The 22,541-nt window shown below is 35.9% G+C and overlaps 1 long non-coding RNA gene across 8 annotated transcripts; it reads right to left on the bottom strand.

Annotated features, from left to right (window-relative positions):
• Positions 1 to 17,984: 17,984 nt before the first annotated feature.
• On the bottom strand, positions 17,985 to 22,201 carry LOC141611902 (uncharacterized). 8 transcript variants are annotated; one of them, XR_012528868.1, is made up of 4 exons: positions 21,993 to 22,201; positions 19,780 to 20,794; positions 19,099 to 19,255; positions 17,985 to 18,638 (listed from the first exon to the last, which is right to left on the bottom strand). It is a non-coding gene; the product is annotated as an uncharacterized LOC141611902 (long non-coding RNA). The 8 variants fall into 8 exon arrangements; XR_012528871.1 differs by having other exon boundaries at positions 19,850 to 20,794; XR_012528870.1 differs by having other exon boundaries at positions 19,099 to 19,248; positions 19,850 to 20,794.
• Positions 22,202 to 22,541: the final 340 nt, after the last annotated feature.

Raw genomic sequence — 22,541 nt, 5'->3', positions numbered from 1 at the left:
ATGGCGATTTAGCGATGCATGTGACATAAAATAAAATGCAAGCATAAAATAAATAAATCCTAGTATGGCCTTTCCTAAAATAGAAAAACTCTTTAACTATTACAAATTCGGAAACCAACTCCATTGGTCCCTTGAACTTCGTTTGTGACACGCATCTCGAGGTAACACCGTCTTTATGTATCGCCATTCTTGAAGAAATCCGTCTTTGGGAACTCCGGAATGAATAAAATTACATAATAAAATACATAATTTCCTATTATACATTTGTAACTAAACTAAAATAAATCTATTAAGTTACAAAACGGTGATACGAGATCACAATAAAAATACAACCGAATCGATATTCCCATACATTTCGGGAAATACCAATTAAATCTAAGGCCATACTAAGTAAAAATACATAATTCAAAAATTACATAAATTAAAATTATGACAATCATAAAGAAAATGCAGCATTATAATATGTATGAACATGCTCAATTTTATGCTAAATCGCCTTTAATAAGCCAATATCGTATATTACTCGGTTTTTACGGATTTGCGTGATTTCAACATTTTATAATCACAAAAATACATAAACTCATATTTATGCATAAGTTAATTACCCTAACCTCTTAGGACTCAAAATATAGTCTTCACTAATAATTTGACCATAATTAACCTTAATTTACAAAATTGTTCATAAATGGACCAAAATTACAAAAACAAGCTATTAAACTTCAAATAAACCACAAAATTTCAAATAAATTTGAAATTTGAAATTTAAATTCATGAACATTCTGGAAAAATACCATGACACTCATAATGTTCAAAATCTTAGGTTAAAAATTTCGAAATTTTTCCGGAAAAACAATGTTGCGGTTTATCGATTTTAATAAAATAATCATAAAAACATGGAAAAACTATTTTCATTAACTTTTCAATTTTAGATCTGAAAAATATAATAAAATGCAACATTAGACGTTTTTCCTAAGTCATAGATTATGTTTTATTAATTTTCCACTAATAATGTCACTATTTATGCTATTTTTCTTCAAAAATTCATAAATCATGCAAAAAGACTTCTTTATAGCCAATTACTTTACACACATCTTGTAAAATTGCATGTGACAACATATTAATTTTCTATGACCAGATTCGAAATTTATCTCATATTAACCTATTTTTCACCTAAATCCGAATTTAATAATGAAAAATTCATTTTTCGAGCATAACAAGTCCAAAAATTATGAAAATTTACAGGTTATCTCAAAATAATATATGTGACAACATATCCAAATATCAATGAAAAATTCGAAGTATAGCTAATTTTAGACCAAAAATGACATTTTTACTCATAAAATCACATTTAAATGCCATTATTGTAAAATATGAACAATAAAAATCCGTAAAATTAACCAAAATATCCTAAAACATTTTAGGACCAGAAATATTAACATGCATGGATTGATTTCGTGATATCTCATAATAACACAAATTTTACAAGTTTTATTTGTTATTCTTATAACTCGGAAAAACTTTTAACCGATTTGCATGCAAACAACCGTGGCTCTTGATACCGATTTAAGGAAATGTAGATTCATATACATACTAACATACTCTTATATGTCGAAATTAATTTGTCATAAAATTAAATACGGATTTTATGCATGCAAACATATGATAAAATAGAGGAGAAATCATATTCTTACATTGGATTTCGATTTAATGGGCACAAGAGAGATCACCTTTCTCTCTTGTTCTTGAGCTTTCCAAATGGAAGAACAAGGATTCAAGTGTAGAATCCCTCCCAAAAGCATATACCCAAGGAATACATCTTAATAAACCAATACTATTTAGATCTAGTAATAATAATGGTTTTACAATAAAATTGATACAAATAAATTGTATTTTTACTCTTGAGAATTTCGGTCAAGAGATGGTAATATTTGTGAGTTTTATTTCTCTAGAATTATCATAAATTGTAGAGAGTATTGATGAATTTTCTTACACTAGAAAATTTGATGGGAAGAATGAATAAATTTTTAAAGAGAAAAGCTCTTCACTCTTTTCATTTTGAGTGGCCGAAAATATGCTTGGGTAGGATGCCCAATACCTTTTCATTTTGCTCTTCTCAAAAGCTTAGGTTTTGCATGCCTACTAGTTAGCTTTTATCATTGTGTCTACCACTAAACAATTAACACAATTTTATTCCACTAACTCCTTCATTATTTTAAGGTACATACAAAATAAAATGGATGGTCCATTTTATTTTGTCATTTGTCAATTGTAACATATGTGACATGTTACTTGACATATGAAATTGTAATGTATTTTTAACATATTAAAAATCAACATACTCATAAAATATGTCATATACAAAATCGACTAGTAATTCGTAATTACTTGTACCAAAATGGTTTCCAAATTATAAACTACAACATTCTGCATTTATAATAATTTATTCATTCCGTTTCAATTGTTTCTTTAAACAATAATTTCATCCAAGTAATAAAATAATTCGATTACTTAGACCGTGTCTTATTTAATCATATTTACAATAAGATACGTAAATTATACTCACAAAATCATCCGTCAATTTTAAGCAATTTAATTAACTCATATCGGTATATGATTAATTAAATAATCAATTAAGAGTATTTCCCTATAGGTATGACCTAAGGGGATCAATCGATCACCACCGTCCGCACGACGAATGTCAAACTCTAGTCACCAATCATTACCGATATGTGTGGACCAGTTGACTGTAAAATATTACATCCCACATGTATTCTTAAAATGAGATTTTAATAATGATATTTAAATCATGTGATCGCACTATTGTTGAGGACACATTTCCCAACAAATTCGCCCTAAAATACTATTAGCTTAGCTTCCGCCCTCACTAAAGCATCATATTGTTCACTGTGGGTCTCACCCCTTCCAACCTTCCGGTCAAGGTTAAGGCTTACCAAAATTACTTAAGCGAAATGCATCGATTCAAGTAGCTAGTTACAGTTAATTGCAGTGATTAACAACATAAACACAATAACAACGAAAGATCTGTAAACCTAATTAGCAACTAACAACAGTTCATCGAATCCCCTAAATCCTAGCAATTAAATTAGCTAGACATAATCGTGATAGAACAAGAGCGAAAGAATAGAGGAATAATAAACATCACAAATTAAGGAGAGAGTAAAAGAAAGAGAAAGAGTAAAAGGAAGAATTACAGATTAAGAGATCCGGGAAAAAGAGCAGAACAAAGTAGCAGCCATTGAGAGAGGAAAAACAGTGTTTTAGAGTGTACGAGATGTAAAAGGTGTGTTTATGACCTAATCCCGACTTCCTTTATATACGGAAGCGAGATTTTACAAACACAAACCTAATCACGGACTAACTAACCCGTGTATTAAAGCAAACTACTCGATCGAGCTACTTTATATCACTCGATCGAACAAATCCAAACTAAAACCTCTCAATCGAGGACTTTAGGTACTCGATCGAACACTATCAAAAATAAGCAATTCGATCGAGTAGAAAAAGGACTCGATCGAACAAGATTGTACTCGATCGAGTACTTTCCAGCGTACAATTCCTTCTCCGCGCACTGAACTTCAAACGACTGCTATTTCTTAGTTACTTGGGCAAACAAGGCGTTTCCGGTGGCGTTTAAAAGCTAAGAGGACAAGCTTTCATCTCCAATTAGAATCACCTGAAAATCTATTGTACAACACGAGATATAGCTCTCCAAAGTAGGCACTAGTAACTTGAAGTTCTTCCTTTGCTCGCCTAGCTACCTTACTTCTTTGCGCACCTCAAAATAATAGTTTCCTAGCTCCGACTCAACTCATCTCCTAAATGCACGCATAGGGACATGTTTTAGGCTTGATTATGCTCCTCTCCAGTTCATACCTGCAAATAATACAAGACAAACCAAAGTAGACTATTCGGGGGACATTTGTAGCTAAACACCACTAAATATGCATAGAGATGCGTGCAAATACGGTACAAAAAGTGTATATAAAATGCACGTATCAAACTTCCCCAAACCAAACCTTTGCTTGTCCCCATGCAAACAGTATGCAAAACTAATGGAACAGAAAAGAAAACTCAGAGCTAGCTACAAATTGTCCACTTAAACCAATTTAATGCAGCAACTAATACTAAACGCAAACGAGTTGTAAGATGTTTATAATAAAGCTGAACCGTCGACCTTGCAAGACCTTTAAAAATGGACTTTCACGGGACACTCTTCTCTCATGAAGCAAAAGGTAAGCATATGAATGTAAGAGAGAAAGATAATAGTCGCTTACCTAAACTACGACCCACATAAACATGCATGCAGCTAATATGATAGACAATTCTAACTACCGTACACACAATCCAACCAAACAAGGTCCGTCACAGCCGGGGGCTTACAAAAGTATGGTAAAGTGACGCAATGGGTAAGAAAAGGCAAAACATTTATGGGAATGTGGAGGGTATAGGCGGCCAAGATAGTACCTAAACATAACCAAATGGAACATATCCATCAAAATTAAGCACAATGCCCATATTTGGCATTCAAACTCACCAAACCGAACCGAACATACTCCTCAATAGATATAAATAAAGCATAGGAGTGAAACCGTCAACAAACATTTTTCCACTTTTTTTTTCAAATTTTTTCTTCCTTGTTTTTTTTTCGGTTTCTTTTTTTTTTTTTTTTTCATTTTTCAATTCTTTTTTTCATCTCATCCTCCTTCTTTCCTTTCTACCAACTCAAATTCAATATAATAAAAACCAAATTCGGACCGATAAAATATATACCGCTGATACGTGCATTTTATATAGTCTTTTTAGCCTATTTTATGCACGTATTTCTATGCTTTTATCGTGGTTTTATGCTACGAAATGCCCCGAATATGCTACTTTGGGTTATTTTGTCTTATTTGCAGGAATAGACCAGAAAGTAGTAGAATCAAGTCATTTACCGTCCATTTTGCATGCATTTGGAGGAAGAGTGGATTTGGAGCGGGAATTATAGCTGTCTTGGGATGCGTGAAGGTGTTTCGGGCGCTAAAAGGACAAGTCAAAGTTAACTAACGAGAATGACGAGCTGCTGAAGTCAAGTTTCACTTGATCGAGTGATTTATTACTCGATCGAGTGGTTTAGGAGTCAATAATCAGTCGATCGAGTAGACTGTGTAGTCGATCGACCAGTTCTTTTTATGCACTTACTCGATCGAGGACATTGTTAGTCGATCGAGCAGTTTCTTGCTGGGTTGCTCGATCGAGTGGTTTAATCCACTCGATCGAGTGGACTTTGCTACGGGCTGGGCTTTTTAACTTTAATTCCGTCATTAGGTTTAATCCTACTCCTATTTTCTTATAAATAGGAGTAAAGGTTGTCATTTGTAATCACCGAGTAATCCAATAATCTGAGGATCACGTTGCTCTTCTCTTTTCTCTATACACTGTTCCTTTTTATTTCCGGATCCTTTAAATCTAGTAATTTCTTCTTCCCTTTCTTTTCTCTTTCTTTTAATGTTTATTGTTATTATTTATTTTATTCTTGTTTCCCCCATCTCCATGTCTAGCTAAATCCCTTGGTATGTTAGGATTAGGGAAGCCGTGGTAGCGATGCCTTAACTGTATTAAATAGATTAGCCCTGCGATAAGAATTGTATTAGGCAATTTAATTGTTATCCGGTCGAATGAATGCATGCAGGAGACCATAAATTTAGTTAACCCCGACCTAGATCGAAAGATTGGAAGGGAAGGCTTGCTTAATTACAATAGGGTATTGCAGGTGAGGGCGAAAGTTAAGTCATTTACGCTCTAGGGCGGTTTAAGGACCGAAAGGTGACGACCATAGCTCTTCTTATCAATAGTCTAATCGCCTTAGTATTCCCGATAGTATAAGATCTGATAGCTGCCACGGTGGACCGACTCCTAGCATACTCCCTTTTCTTCCGTTAATCTCTTTTTTTTTCTCTTGCTTAGTCTTTAGTTTAGTTAACACAAACCTTTCAAACCCCCATTAGTGACATTAGACAGATAAATAGACAAATAGATAGTACACCGCCTCCCCCCGTGTGGAGATCGACCCTACTTACCGCCGACTTCAGTAGCGAATCTAGGTATTTTATTTTTGGTGTAGAAACGACCGCATCAAATTTTGGCGCCGTTGTTTTGGGAGGCAATCTATTTATTTATTTGTTTAAATTTTATTCTTTTTTAGCCTCGGGGGATTTTTCCCTTGAGGCCGTTCTGATCTTTTTCCTTGAGTGCTGTTTTGATAGGCCTTACAGGTACTACCTAGACAGTTCTAGGTGAAAGACAGTCAAAGGGAAGGCTTGAGTACCTTTGACCCATCACCGATGTCCCATTATATGGAACAGCCGGTGATCTCACTACGGAGATGTGGTTCTGCACGAGCACAATACATCCGTAGTTGTGCCGCCACATCCGCCCTATCAATGGCCACCGCAACAAGATTCCCCTGATATACAAGAAGAGGACATTGCGGAGCTGAAATCCTTGATGGAGGCACTTGCATTCCAAGTGCAAGAATATGTCTCGCGATTTGATGAGCTCGAGTCCGCAGCTGCCCAATTAGCACCGAGATGGAGAGAGAAGAGATCGCGGAGTCGACATATTTAATGAGAATGCTTGTGTCACAAATGCAAGAGAGTGATAGGGATATGGATACTCGAATCCTTGCGCTGAAGTCACAATTAGCTCAGTTAACAGCTGAGATGCAAGAAGAAGAGGTTTACCTTGCTGAGAGCGGTTTTTTCCCTGAAGAACCCGTGTTGCCCAATGCTGAGGATGACTTCTTTGATTCGGACGACGAGTTCCTATCATATTTCACTACCCCACACGAGGGTTTCAGCGCTGTACAGGAAGAATCACTCGATCGAGTGACAATTATTGGTCGATCGAGTGATTTTCCGGAAAACTTGCTCGATCGAGTGATATCACCGCCGATCGAGTGGAATTCAGGAGGAAGTTGGTCGATCGAGTTCCTGCTCTGTCGATCGAGTGAAATGCGGGAAGAGATTGGTCGATCGAGTGATTATTTTGCTCGATCGACTGATTTGGCCATGGGGAGCTTAACTTCGTCACTTGGGTTCATTTTGGATGACGAGTTTGACGATGACGAAGGTTACGGTGAACCTCCCTTATTCACAGCCGAGTCGGATACACTCGAAGCTGCGATCTACGGGATGGATTCCACTGAGGAGGTTGATGAAGAAGCTGAGACGGTAATTACTCCTAGCACGGAAGAGGTAATGAATTCTTTTATCTATGATTCCGTCATTAAGAGTGATCAACCCGAGGTAGTAAACGGTAATTTCATTATTATTTGTAAATTGCCTCGTCTTATTCATGCTTCCTTTTTCAAAGTCAGTACCCCTCATATGTGGACGCATAATTTAGCAAATTCTCACCGTACATGTCATCTCAAAATTGCTAATCAATCGGGACCCCTATATATTGATGATTGCTCCCGCGCTCCTTTATTATGTGGATAAATTTAGGAGCTCACATAGGAAATTTGTCAGACTCAAACGGTTGTTTAGTTTTATTTCCTATTTCTGTATTCCACTTTTGTGCTACTTATGCTTCTGTGTAGCACATGCGCAGCTATTTGACAGGTTGCTGCGCGCTTTGAGCTGTTTTGATTGTGACTATTAGAGAGGCTCGAAGAAAAAGAAGGTCGAGCTGGGACCAGACTGAAGCTAGCGCTACCCGGGAGGCAACCCGGAGATTTTATTTTACATTTTATTTTATTTCAGTTGTAATAAATGGTTTTTATACCATAGACGGTCTCAGTTAAGCTTGTTCTAGTTAGTTTACGGGCTGTTTTTTTTTCATTGTGTTTTGCGGTACACGCGGATCACTCGATCGAGTGGTTTTTCCACTCGATCGAGTACTTTGTCTGATAAATCCTCTCGATCGAGCGGTTTCCTACTCGATCGAGTGCCTGCAGAAAGAAAACCATTCGATCGACCACCATCCCAGTCGATCGAGCAGTTTTAGACGCCCACTCTACTCGATTAGCTGCTATTCCTCTTGATCGAGTGTGATTAACTTGGATTAGCTTCCTGAGACGGTTTTCCGGGCCCTTAGCAACCTCCCATTTCATGGTCGGTTTGGGGAGGTCCCCTTATTTCGCGCTATCTTGTAAGTTTTCCGCACTTACTCTCTCTTCTTCTTTTAGTTTGCATTTCCTTTCCATGTTTTGGTACAATGGGGGCATTGTACAGTTTGGTTTGGGGAGGTTATGCATCCATATCTGTGTCTGCATGTTGTTTATTGCATTTCAGTAATCACGTTTAATTTTATGCTTGCATTGTTGTTTATTTTCATAAAAATTCAAAAATTCAATAAAAATCAGAAATCAGAAAATTGTTGAAAATTCAAAAAATTTCACGTTTATTTTAGCATATAGGTTGAGTCGGAACGGTAGATTTCCATGATGAAATTGCACTGCAACTGTCTTTTTACTTAAGCCTTGCATTAAACTGTTATCTTTTAGCTTTGTCTTATTGCATATCTACGAGTTAATGTTTAAATTTAGCTGAACATATAGACTTGACCTGGAATTTTGGCAACCTACTTATAATTTCTAAGATTTAGAGCCTTATAAACTGGTGTCATTTGTGACCAGTTTCATGTAGGATTGTGAGTAGTTACTCCTTGCATAACATGTATCATCAATTTGCACATATATGAAATTCAATTGCTTTTTGCCGTCATACGTTCGGGATAGTGGTTGGTGTCACATGCAGGGAGGTGCTTACATTTTCGCTTTTCTTTCATTTTTTACCCATTTAACTCCACATTAGCCAAATTTGCCAGTTGACCCTTAGCTACATCCAAATTTAGCCTGCCTTGTCAAGCTAGTTTAGATTGTTTCTGCGGTATATTGTCTATTGTATCAAGTTTGGCGCATAATCTATTGATTCGGAGTTGGTATTTTATGAAGAGAAGGAGTTGATGAAAAAAAAAAAAAAAAACGTGAAAAAGAAAAGAAAAAAGAATATGAAAGAAAAAAAAAAAGAGAATTCGAAAAAGAAGAAAACAAGAAACCGTGAGAAAAGAAAAAAATAGAAAGAAGAAAAAATAGATGTTGTATGGTTGACGGTTTCTGCTCCTATGTTCTATCTTGTATTATTTGAGGAGTGAGTTCAGTTTGGTTTGGTGAGTTGTATGCCAAATGAAGGGCATGTGCTTAATCAATAATTGAGTTGGAAATGGATGTTGTCATATGGTTCTGTTTAGGTACTAGCTTGATCACCTATACCTCCACATTCCCATAACATGTTTTGCCTTTTCTTACCCATTGCCTCACTTTACCATATCTTTGTAAGCCCTCGGCTGTGACAGGACCTTGTTGGTTGGAATGTGTGTACGGTAGCTAGAATTGTCTATCATATTAGTTGCATGCATGTTTATGTGGGTCGTAGTTTAGGTGAGCGACTATTTCTCTTTCTCTCTTACATTCATATGCTTACCCTTTGCTTCATGAGAGAAGAGTGACCCGTGAGAGTCCATTATTAAGGGTCTTGCAAGGTCGACGGTTCAGCTTTATTATAAACATCCTATAACTCGTTTGCATTTGACTGTCTGCTATAAGTGTTAGTTTGCTTGCATTAAATTGGCTTAAGTGGGCATTTGTAGCTAGCTCTGAGTTATTTTTCCGTTCCATTAGCGTATAGTTTTGAGTTTACTCGAGGACGAGTAAAGGTTTGGTTTGGGGAGATTTGATACGTGCATTTTATATAGTCTTTTTAGCCTATTTTATGCACGTATTTCTATGCTTTTATCGTGGTTTTATGCTACGAAATGCCCCGAATATGCTACTTTGGGTTATTTTGTCTTATTTGCAGGAATAGACCAGAAAGTAGTAGAATCAAGTCATTTACCGTCCATTTTGCATGCATTTGGAGGAAGAGTGGATTTGGAGCGGGAATTATAGCTGTCTTGGGATGCGTGAAGGTGTTTCGGGCGCTAAAAGGACAAGTCAAAGTTAACTAACGAGAATGACGAGTCATTGAAGTCAAGTTTCACTTGATCGAGTGATTTAGTACTCGATCGAGTGGTTTAGAGTCAATAATCAGTCGATCGAGTAGATCGTGTAGTCGATCGACCAGTTCTTTTTATGCACTTACTCGATCGAGGACATTGTTAGTCGATCGAGCAGTTTCTTGCTGGGTTGCTCGATCGAGTGGTTTAATCCACTCGATCGAGTGGACTTTGCTACGGGCTGGGCTTTTTAACTTTAATTCCGTCATTAGGTTTAATCCTACTCCTATTTTCTTATAAATAGGAGTAAAGGTTGTCATTTGTAATCACCGAGTAATCCAATAATCTGAGGATCACGTTGCTCTTCTCTTTTCTCTATACACTGTTCCTTTTTATTTCCGGATCCTTTAAATCTAGTAATTTCTTCTTCCCTTTCTTTTCTCTTTCTTTTAATGTTTATTGTTATTATTTATTTTATTCTTGTTTCCCCCATCTCCATGTCTAGCTAAATCCCTTGGTATGTTAGGATTAGGGAAGCCGTGGTAGCGATGCCTTAACTGTATTAAATAGATTAGCCCTGCGATAAGAATTGTATTAGGCAATTTAATTGTTATCCGGTCGAATGAATGCATGCAGGAGACCATAAATTTAGTTAACCCCGACCTAGATCGAAAGATTGGAAGGGAAGGCTTGCTTAATTACAATAGGGTATTGCAGTGAGGGCGAAAGTTAAGCTGTTTACGCTCTAGGGCGGTTTAAGGACCGAAAGGTGACGACCATAGCTCTTCTTATCAATAGTCTAATCGCCTTAGTATTCCCGATAGTATAAGATCTGATAGCTGCCACGGTGGACCGACTCCTAGCATACTCCCTTTTCTTCTGTTAATCTCTTTTTTTTTTCTCTTGCTTAGTCTTTAGTTTAGTTAACACAAACCTTTCAAACCCCCATTAGTGACATTAGACAGATAAATAGACAAATAGATAGTACACCGCCTCCCTGTGGAGATCGACCCTACTTACCGCTGACTTCTGTTAGCAGTAATCTAGGTATTTTATTTTTGGTGTAGAAACGACCGCATCAACCGCAAAAACATACACTAAACTAGCTTGACAAGGCAGGCTAAATTTGGATGTAGTTAAGGGTCAAAAGGCAAATTTGGCTAAATGTGGAGTTTAATGGGTAAAATAAAAGAAAAGGGGAATGCAAGCACCCTGCATGTGACACCAACCACTAACCCGAATGTATGCAGGCAATAAGCAATTGAATTTCATATACGTGCAAATTAATGTTACATATTATGCAAGGAGTATACTACTCACAATCCTACATGAACTGGTCATAAATGACACCAGTTTATTAAGCTCTAGTTCCTTAGAATTTATAAGTAGTTTGCCAAAATTTCAGGTCAAGTCTATTCGTTCAGCTAAATTTAAACATTTACTCGTAGATTATGCAATAAGACAAAAATAATAAGATATCAATTTGTTGCAAGGCTTAAGCAAAAAGACAAATGTAGTGCAATGTCATCATTGAAATCTACCGTTCCGACTCAACCTATATGCTAAAATAAACGTGAATTTTTTTATTTTTATGAATTTTTTTATTTTTATGAGATTTTGATTTTTATGAAAATAAACAACAATGCATACGAAAATTAAACGTGACAACAGAAATGCAATAAAAATAATATGCAGACACAGATATGGATGCATAACCTCCCCAAACCAAACCGTACAATGCCCCCATTGTACTCAAAAATAGGGAAAGGAGATGCAAACTAAAAAGGAGAGAGTGGAGATGCGGAAAACTCACATGATTACGCGAAGTAGGGACCTCCCCAAACCAGCCAGCAACATGGGAGGTCGCTAATAGCTGCATAACAGCATCACAAGAAGCGAATCCAAGTCAAAAGCACTCGATCGAAATGACAGAATAACCGATCGAGTGAAATGGGCACCTAAGCAGTTCGATCGAGGAAGTAGGGCTCTCGATCGAAAGATCCTCTTTAGCAGGCACTCGATCGAGAAGAATATTTGTTCGATCGAGTGAAATCAGCAGAAAAAAGGGTTCGATCGAGTATATAAAGTACTCGATCGAGCCATCCACAATAGACACCTGCAAAGACGCAACAAACAGCTCGCGGAACTAACAAAACAAGCTTAACTGTTTCAAGTCTATGGTTTAAAAACCAATTATTACACACACAACTAAAATGTTTGAAAAGCAACTAAAAATTAAAACTCCGGGTTGCCTCCCGGGTAGCGCTAGCTTCAGACAGGTCCCAGCTCGACGTTCTTTTCTTCATCCAGCCATTCTAATATAGCTTGGTCAAAACAACTCAAAGCACGCAGCAACCGATCAAATAGTTGCGCATGTGCTACACAAGAGCATAATTAGCACCATAATAGAATAATGATATAGGAAATTGAAATGTACCACCGTTTAAGCCTAACAAATTTCCTATGACAGCTCCCAAATTTGTCCACAAAATAATTCTGCCATCCAGATATGGGCGGAATATAAAAGCTCGAATTAACCGTCGGTGGAAAATAAAGGAGCTTAGGAGCAGTTAAGAATAATCTAAGGCACCATTTCAGTTTGATGAATTTTTAATGACAAGTATGGTGAAAAATTGTTAAATTATTTATCCGACCGGGAGGGGGTAGAGCATCAAAAGAAAAAACAGGAGTCATATGAGATAGTGTACTATTAATACCAATAATGAAATTATCGTTTACTACCTCGGGTTGGTTGCTCTCAATGTCGGAATCTTTAACAAAAGAGTATATTACCTCTTCCGTGCTAGGAACAATCACTGACTCAGCTGTCTTCTAATTCCCCTCCTTCGTGGGTTCTATCCCGTAAATCGCAGCCTCCAAGACATCCAATTCGTCTTTGAAAAGGGGAGATTCACCGTAACCATTGTCTTCATCAAAATCTTTATCCAAAACAAACCAAGATGACATATCATTGCTCTCCGTGGCTATATCACTCGATCGAGAATGCATAATGCTCGATCGAGGAGTTTTTTCACACAGTTCATTCGATCGAATAAGGTAAGGTGTTCGATCGAGGTTCCCTTTTTCAGCATTACTCGATCGAACAATGTGGGGTGTTCAATCGAGATCTTCCTCATACAAACCGTTCGATCGAGGAGTTTGTTCTACTCGATCGAATCCTCCTCATAGAATTCACTCGATCGAACATGATGGGCTGTTCGATCGAGCGTTTAATGCTGAACCGTGGTGAAGTGCTGGAGAAATGCTTCGTGCTCTTCAATTTCCAAGTCGTACAAATCTTCATCATCAATAGGCAGCTCAGGTCCTTTATAGGAAGGACCGCTCTCGGTACAAATAGCAAGTACCTCCCTGAATGCCTATAGTCTGTCTCGGTAGCTAATTGAGTTATTTCAGATTCAAATAACTTGACACGAGCTTCCCTAGCTTTATTAGATTCTTGCACTAGAAGTGCAAGTGCCTTCTCCAAGGATTTCAATTCAGCAACCTCTTCATTCTCTTCAACGGGAGGAAGGGTTTGTTGTTGCGGGGGCCAGGTAAACAGAGACTTTTGATAGCCTCATTGCTGAAGCGGATGTGGTGGCACATATGCAAAGGAATGAGTGGCTTGCCTATAATGCTTAAACGCATAGACTTCGTCGTTTCCCGCTAGACAGATAACAGCATTGTGCCCCGCAGCACCACATCTCTCACAGTAAACTGCCTGTTGCGCCATAGGATGGAACATAGGCGGAAGATCAAAGGTACTCAAGCCCTCCCTTTGATGATCTTTTACCTATAACTGTCTAGGTAGGACCTGTAGGGCCTATCAAAACAACACTAAGAAAAAAGATAAGAACTGCCTCAAGGAATAAATCCCTTGAGGTTAAAGATAGATAAAAATAAACAAGCAAATAAAATAATTGCCTCCCCGGCAACGGCGCCAAAATTTGATACCTTTCGTTTAAGTACCAAAAATAAATACCTAAGTACTACTAACAGAAGTCAGCGGTAAGTAGGGTCGATCTCCACAGGGAGGCGGTCACCATCTACTTGTTAATTTAGTCTGTCTACGGTCACACTTAGGGGGTTTAAATTGCTTAAACTAAGCTAAAACAGATTAAAGCGAGAGAAAAGATAAGAGAGAATAACAATAAAAAGAGAGAACTAGGATTGTCGGGTGATCAATGAATATCGGATAATTGCAACTAAGGTCACAGATCGGTCGCGTGTATCAGTCTAAGGGGCAACGAATATCTCCTTCCGATCTCAATTCGCCCTAAAATACTATTAGCTTAGCTTCCGCACTCACTAAAGCATCATATTGTTCACTACGGGTCTCACTCCTTCTAACCTTCCGGTCCAGGTTAAGGCTTACCAAGACTAATTAAGCTAAATGCATCGATTCAAGTAGCTAGTTACAGTTAATTGCAGTGATTAACAACATAAACACGATAACAACGAAAGATCTGTAAACCTAATTAGCAACTAACAACAGTTCATCGAATCCCCTAAATCTTAGCAATTAAATTAGCTAGATATAATAATGATAGAATAATAGCGAAAGAATAGAAGAATAATAAACATCACAAATTAAGGAGAGAGTAAAACAAAAAGAGAAAGAGTAAAAGGAAGAATTACAGATTAAGAGATCCGGGAAAAAGAGCAGAACAAAGTAGCAGCCATTGAGAGAGGAAAAACAGTGTTTTAGAGTGTACAAGATGTAAAAGGTGTGTTTATGACCTAATCCCGACTTCCTTTATATAGGGAAGCGAGATTTTACAAACATAAACCTAATTTTGGACTAACTAACCCGTGTATTAAAGCAAACTACTCGATCGAGCAACTTTATATCACTCGATCGAACAAATCCAAACTAAAACCTCTCGATCGAGGACTTTAGGTACTCGATCGAACACTATCAAAAATAAGCAATTCGATCGAGTAGAAAAAGGACTCGATCGAACAAGATTGTACTCGATCGAGTACTTTCCAGCGCACAATTCCTTCTTTGCGCACTGAACTTCAAACGGCTGCCATTTCTTAGTTGCTTGGGCAAACATGTCGTTTACGGTGGTGTTGGAAACCTAAGAGGACAAGCTTTCATCTCCAATTGGAATCACCTGGAAATCTATTGTAGAACTCGAGATATGGCTCTCCAAAATAGGCACTAGTAAGTTGAAGTTCTTCCTTTGCCCGCCTAGCTACCTTACGTCTTTGCGCACCTCAAAATAGTAGTTTTCTAGCTCCGACTCAACTCATCTCCTAAATAAACGTATAGGGACATGTTTTAGGCTTGATTATTCTCCTCTCCGGCTCATACCTACAAATAATACAAGACAAACCAAAGTAGACTATTCGGGGGACATTTGTAGCTAAACACCACTAAATATGCATAGAGATGCGTGCAAATACGGTACAAAAAGTCTATATAAAATGCACACATCAGTAACTAATAGGTGTATGGATTCACTTTATAGCTAATTAACATGTGTATGAGGTCACTCATAGATATGTATTTGTTTGGTTACTATTTTGGAGTATAGGGTGTATTTGTGTAAAACAATGAATTATCATCTGCGGTTTTTCTAAGATTTGTCTTTAGGGCATACGTGAAAAAACCGCATTATCCATAAGACATTAATTGTAGTTGTTACAAACCATCGACATAATACTACCCGCTGGAGACAATTTCTCTTTCATTTTCGCTTTTTTAATAAATAAAAAAAGCATATCAGTTCAACACTTTACAAGCACATACCAAATTAATAATGAAACAACAACATGGAATAATTACAATGAACATTCAACAACATTATGTATCAATGACGATAATTCAAACATCTATAAAAATAACCTTTTATTAACTTTAAAAAAAATTGGGTCAAACATGTGAGATCCACGCACAAGCCTAAGCTTAGATCTGGACATCTCACATCCAGACTAATTTCCGTACACGAGGGATCCTTAAAACAAACTATAGATAAATATGATATGATATTAAGCTATTTTTATTTATTAAAAAAAATATAAGATGAAATTTTTAATGAAAAATTAATATCAAAATGCAAAAAACTACAATCAAATTAGCATATCAAAGATTATAAAGCAAAGTGGTTTATCCTTAAAAGAAAGGGAGTATATATAAAAATTGTATCATATACGTTTTATTAATATATTTGAATAAACTATTTTCCTAAAATCATACCCATGTAATTTTGCACGGGATTAAAACTAGTTATATATATATTCAACATGAAAAAATGAATGTGTCAAATCGCCCTACTAGATTATATCGTATAACGCTTTGGTTTTATGGAAATGCGTAACTTTTAACTTATTAAAATCACAAAATAATACTTAAATCAAATTTAAGCCCAAGTTAATTACCCTAAATGTCTTAGGACTCAAATATTAGTCTACACTAAGATTTGACAATAATTCAACTTGGTTATACATTGTTGCTCATATTTAACCCCATTTATCATAACAATTATGAAATAATTTCAAATTTCATTACAATAATCTAAAAATTTAAAATTTAAATTTTGAACATTCTGGAATATTACCATGACCCTCAAAATTTCAAAATTATGGGTTAAAAAATCGAATTAATTTAGAGAAAAATATAGTTGCTATTAATCGGTTTTATTAAATAAAATGCCCAAATCATACGAAAATTAATATAATCAATTTTCTAAATTTACATCTGTTGTTTAGGACATAAATGAAACCTAAAATAATTTTCTCATGCCATGAAATTCATTTTAGCTATTTTTAGCTTATATAATCTAGATTTAATCCAATTTTAACCATTAAAATCATAAATCATGCAAAATTAATCGAATTAATCTAAAATTTTACGTATAATAATTAAAATATGCCTGTGAGATCATATTAAAATTTCATGGTCGTATTCGAAGTTTAACTATTTTTAGTTAATAAACCACCATTTTACCCACTAAAATGTAATTATTATACTAAAAATCATAAAAATGAGCAATAAACTTCCATAAACCTTTTAAAATGACCTAAAACATTTTAGGACTAGAACGTTTATATGCATTAAAAATTTCGTGCATATCTCATATTTACACAAATTTTCCGGTTTTTATTTTAGTGATCAAATAACTCGTAAAAAACTCAAAAAACGATTTGCATGCATCAACAAAGCTCTGATACCACTTGTTAGATTCATTAACCCCTAATTATACTCATCTAATTAATCTCTAAATTACTTGTTAATTTAGATTTACAAGATCTAGTGCATGCAATATATAAATAAATGAAATAAGGAAAAAACGGATTTATCTTTACTAAATGGTAGACCGATTTATTTGGGCACAAGGTAGGACACCTTCCTAACCTTGTTCTTGAGCTTAATAACATTGGGATAATCCTCCGAGATCTTCAAGTTTCAAGTATAGAAGCACTCCTCTTAGTTGTTAACAATTTTCCATTTTTTATTATGAAATCAGAAGGTGCTGCCTTTGGTACTACTAATGGAAAAACCCCATATTGCGTCAGTTGTAAAGGACCTTTTGCGTCGGTTTTTGACTGACGTATATCGAGGGGTCCTATTTGATATGCGTCAGTTGTGGAACCGACGCAAAAAGTTCAGCATTTGCGTCAGTTGTGTCTTAAAAACTGACGCAAAAAAGCACCATTTGCATCAGTTGTGTTTTAAGAACTGACGCAATTGTATGTACAACTGACGCAAATGCTTCAACATTTGCATCAGTTCTTTATATAACTGATGCATTTTCTTTATTTTTTGCGTCGTTTGTTATCATAACTGATGCAATTGATATTTTGTTTTAGGACTAATTCATTTTACTCATTTGCATCATTTCTTTCAAAAACCGACGCAATTTATTAATGCTTTTTTTTATATTTAAAAATTTGCTACCGAAATTACATAAAACTCACAATTCGAATACCAACTTAAAAACCTGCAACAAGAAATCCAACCAACCAATAATACATCACATGTAAAACAACATTACATCTTATTCAACACAACAACATTCCAAATACAATCCAAAGTACAAATAATCCTACAAACGTCTTAGTTACTAAGCTAATCTATACTAAATGTTCTCTAAACATCTAGTTAACTTACATAAAACTATATTACCTGTGTCTAGGTTACAAATGACCGAGTAATAAACCTAACTTAAGATACACATATGTCATTTAACACCGGCTGAAGCGACCAGGTACAACACTCACTTTTGCGAGCGAGCTCCATGAGAACTCTGTCTGATGTGTGTTGCGTGTCCCTTTTGATTTCCAATAGCATGATTTCGTCTGGTGAATATGACATCTAAAAAATAATGGCAGAAAGGCATCACCCATACAACCTATCCTGGTAGTGTTCCCTTAACAAATCAACAGGGAAAACACCTTCTACCAAATTACAATCAGACCGATATTCATTAACAGAACAAACATTGACAAATAAGAATCTAAATAAAACCAATACTCAAACACCAGCTCTTCTCTTTAGTCTTCATTCATATGACCATAAAAAACACCCATAATTCTTCTTCTGCAATCAGCTTTAACTGTAGCGAATACGAATATGTGTCTCCATAACAAAGAATCATCATCTTTCGGGAAACCATGAGAACAACTTCACCCTACAATGTTAAGAAATAATAATTAATGTCGGTTTTTGTTGGTACCAACTTTGAGATTCCCAACTTAAAAAGATATCCGAAATAGATTAGAGGCTTGGACCTTAGACTCTAACTCCTAGTAATTTTTTAGTTTGAAATCACATGCAATTTGTTACAGGCATATATTTTAGTGAAATGGTTGCGACGCAATTTTTTCCATAAAGAAGGAGAGTCGGAGAGACTAGTCACATTTGAAGATAAATCTTGGTTGGGCTAATAGCATATGAAGATAAATCTTATCTTCATAGACAACCCACACGAATATCAATATGAAGATAAATTCTCAAGGACAAGGCGGTTGTACCAAGATGTTATTTTAAAACTACAACACTTCAAAATCAAGAAAGACACGGGTGTATCAAAACAAATGCACTGTAAATCGTACTGGAGATCATCATGAAGAACTGATTAGTGAACTGACCTAAGGGTGAGCTGATTGATCAAGAGTCCATCTGGCAAGGAGTACTGGAGATGCAGAGATTAGCGATGGGGGGAATTTGAGGAAGCTGTAATCAACAAGTATCATTACTACAAGGTAATCTGCCAAAAACTACGGCTCAACTGAAGGCACCTGCAAACTAGAAATAAAACATTAGATTTTGACTAAAGTGGGGCTAAAAGAGCATTGTGAGAACAGGTTGCGTAAATTTTATTTGGGATAGGATATTAAATTTCTACTAAACAGTGTGAAATGTTCTCCTTTGTTTCGATTTATCTGCTGGTCTAAATCAATATCAATATATCCAAATAATTCAGTTTAAGCACAACAATGGATGAAGCTATTGCTTATCCCATTCTTGTAGTTCTTTATCTTGTCAAGAATCTACTTCAGGTTTGTTCATGAATTTTGGGCTTTGATCATTTGTTGCTTAGATGATCCTCTGAATAGGTCCTTATCGCAACTATTTGTTTTCTCCCATTTTTCTCTTTTTGTTGAGCAGTATTATTTCTTTGCCTATGTAGATGCTCGCGGATATCCGATACAACAGCAAAATAAAGCATACAACCTTAAGAGCATCGTGAAAACAAAAGCAACTGATTTCAGTCCCATACAACCACTATACCATTCATTATTAGTAAAAAGCAATGCTTATGAATTTACCATTATAGGGTAAAAGCCCACACAAGTGACCTTATTATAACATTATAAAACCAAAGCAAAATCATCACACCAGTAGAAGGTGTAACCCAAGCACGTGTTTTCCCATCCACTAATTCTTTATCATCATCATCATCAATCAACATGGTTGCTTCCAAGTACTGTTCATTATTAAATATATTATAAGAATCAAATTAAATTGAGTTTGACGATTTTAAGAATGGTATACCTTGTCAATCCTTATTGTGCCCAAGTTTCGAGCTCCTAGTGCACATTAAAGCATTCATTAGAACAGTTTCATCAGCTCCCCTTGGCTCCATGTAATATGCTTTATAAGAGGTCTCGACAGATATAAGTTCCACATTTTCGTGACAGATATAGGAACAGCCATTAACAAGATTGAAAATAATAACTTTACTAAGAGATTACAAACAATATAATTTATGAGACGAGACTCACCCAAGCTAAAATTTCGTTGATTTTACAACACACTCTGTGTGGTGAAAAACAAGAACAAAAAACTAAACACTAATACTTTTGCATATGTTTTTCGTCTCCCTAAGCGATCTACAACTCAACCTAGTCGAAAGATGTACACACTATAATAAGGTTTACTAAAGTTTAGCTATCCTGAAATATTGAATGAAACTAGTACAAAGCTAAAAATATTTACCGGATTAAGTTTGTTTGATGTGAAATAGAATAAACCTTAGGACCCCATCGCCTCAGTGCATCTTGCAGCTTCTCAAACTAAGTTGGAAAGTAGTGACAAATAAGCATACTATTGAGCAACGCAACACATATAGGCTTCAATGGACGAGACATGCTGGAGTCGAAATTTAATTTAACAACTAATCGTAGCACTAACACCAAATAAGCATCCTAACCTTAGCAGCAGAAGACAAGCTATATTCTTTTTTGAGTGATTGGTGGTACAATGTAACGAGTTTCTCTACCTCATTTGGAGAATACTCTGTTGATTTTGAATACAGTCCCAAATTGCAACCCTTCATAGTACCTAAGAGGCAAGATTTAGAAAAAAAAAACATATTTAGATTTCAACCTCCACAATCTTGGCTTATTCAGATGAGAGACATGAATATATATTAAAAGAAGAAAGGAAATAGCATTAGAAAGCACCTATAATTGTCAGGGTTCATCAAAAGTAACATCGGGTACAGTTTTGCAAGGTCAGTGTTTTTAATCAACATTGGAGGCAACGACTACCTAAACAACTATTTCATGTCCGACCGATATGTCACCATTAGAAGCAACTACCTACATTCATATAAAAATCAAGCTGATATGCATATGAATAACAAGGTCGGAACATAGCAAGAAGGAGGCAGCAGGCCTAGCCGAGAAAAGTTTCTACTTTTTTCCAACCTAGTTTGATGATGAAAGGTATAAAATGATTCCCTCTTGTAAAAGGGAACACTGAGCACCAGCTAACCAAAGTTAAATGGGCAGCAAAATCATGTTTACGAAGAAAATAGTATTGGGATACATATGGCCAGTATGGGTGTAAATTAAGGGGAGTTCATTTAACAAACCTTCGAAATTAATATATTTCAATTCAGATAAAGTTCGTGTTCGTCCTACAGTTGATATTTTTTCGGTTTACGGATGTATCACACCATTTATACTCGTCCTAAATAAGATCAAATATTCTCATTTATTTGAGATGAGTACAAACCAGTAAACCATTACCAATCAATCTTAAACTAGAAGATTGTCTTAACAAATTTTGAAGAGAATCAGGTGTCGAATATGATTGGCAGATATATCGAAACTACTTGTGGAACTTAGTCCCTATCGTACGTCTTTGGTTGAGATGACACTCGCCATTAAAGCATGGACTAGACCACCATGGATAGGTCTAGAAGCAGTTATATGGGTTTAACTTAGTTCTGGGAATCCGTACACTTTTCCTCTGTACTCCCTTACCTTGAAATTTGTACTTGAGCTCAGTCAGCAGAAGACACATGAACTTGACAAACCTTAAACAACATTAATGTAGCAGAAATTAACCCACCCTAACCAACTAATCAAAATAGAAAACCCTCAATTTCACCTAACCCTAACCCTAAAACAATTCTCGATTTACATTCAATTAACATTAACAAATCAATTACTACACAAAATTGTTTGTAAACAACAATAATAAACCCTATTAAAAGAACTTACAACAAAAAAAAATCAAGTAAAAATCATACCAATATCAAATTAGGAATTAGATGAGTAGAAGAGAGTGGGACGGCGGCGAGTCGTCAGTGGGTAGGCGGTGGGTTGGCGGTGGGTTGGCAGTGGGGATTGAAAGAGGGAATGTTGGAAAGAGGGTGTTAATGTTTTGTCGAAGGAAGGAATGGGAAATGGAGTGTGTTGAATCTGTTGATGAGTTAATATGTGAATAGGGGGTGTATTTGCATCGGTTACAGGAACAAATGATATAAAAAACATAATATCAAATAAGTCGGTTTAGTAAAATAACTGATGTATTTGATCAAATACATCGGTTTTCTTAAGAACTGATGCATTATATACGTCAGTTTTTTTCCAAAAATCGACGTATTAAACTTACCTATTGGGCTAAATTGCATTCCCGTCAAAACTAAGTACTTTTTGCGTCAGTTTTTTTAGAACCGAGGTAAATTGACTGACGCAATAGATGGCTTTTCTATTAGTCACCCAAGACTTACCCGTAACACTAATAATATTATTAACTAGATAATATTACTAGTAACCTTAAATTTATTCTAATAAAA

This window comes from Silene latifolia, chromosome 11, assembly GCF_048544455.1.
Source record: "Silene latifolia isolate original U9 population chromosome 11, ASM4854445v1, whole genome shotgun sequence".
In the NCBI taxonomy this organism is placed as follows: domain Eukaryota; kingdom Viridiplantae; phylum Streptophyta; class Magnoliopsida; order Caryophyllales; family Caryophyllaceae; genus Silene; species Silene latifolia.
This window is presented reverse-complemented; position numbering and strand designations above follow the sequence as displayed.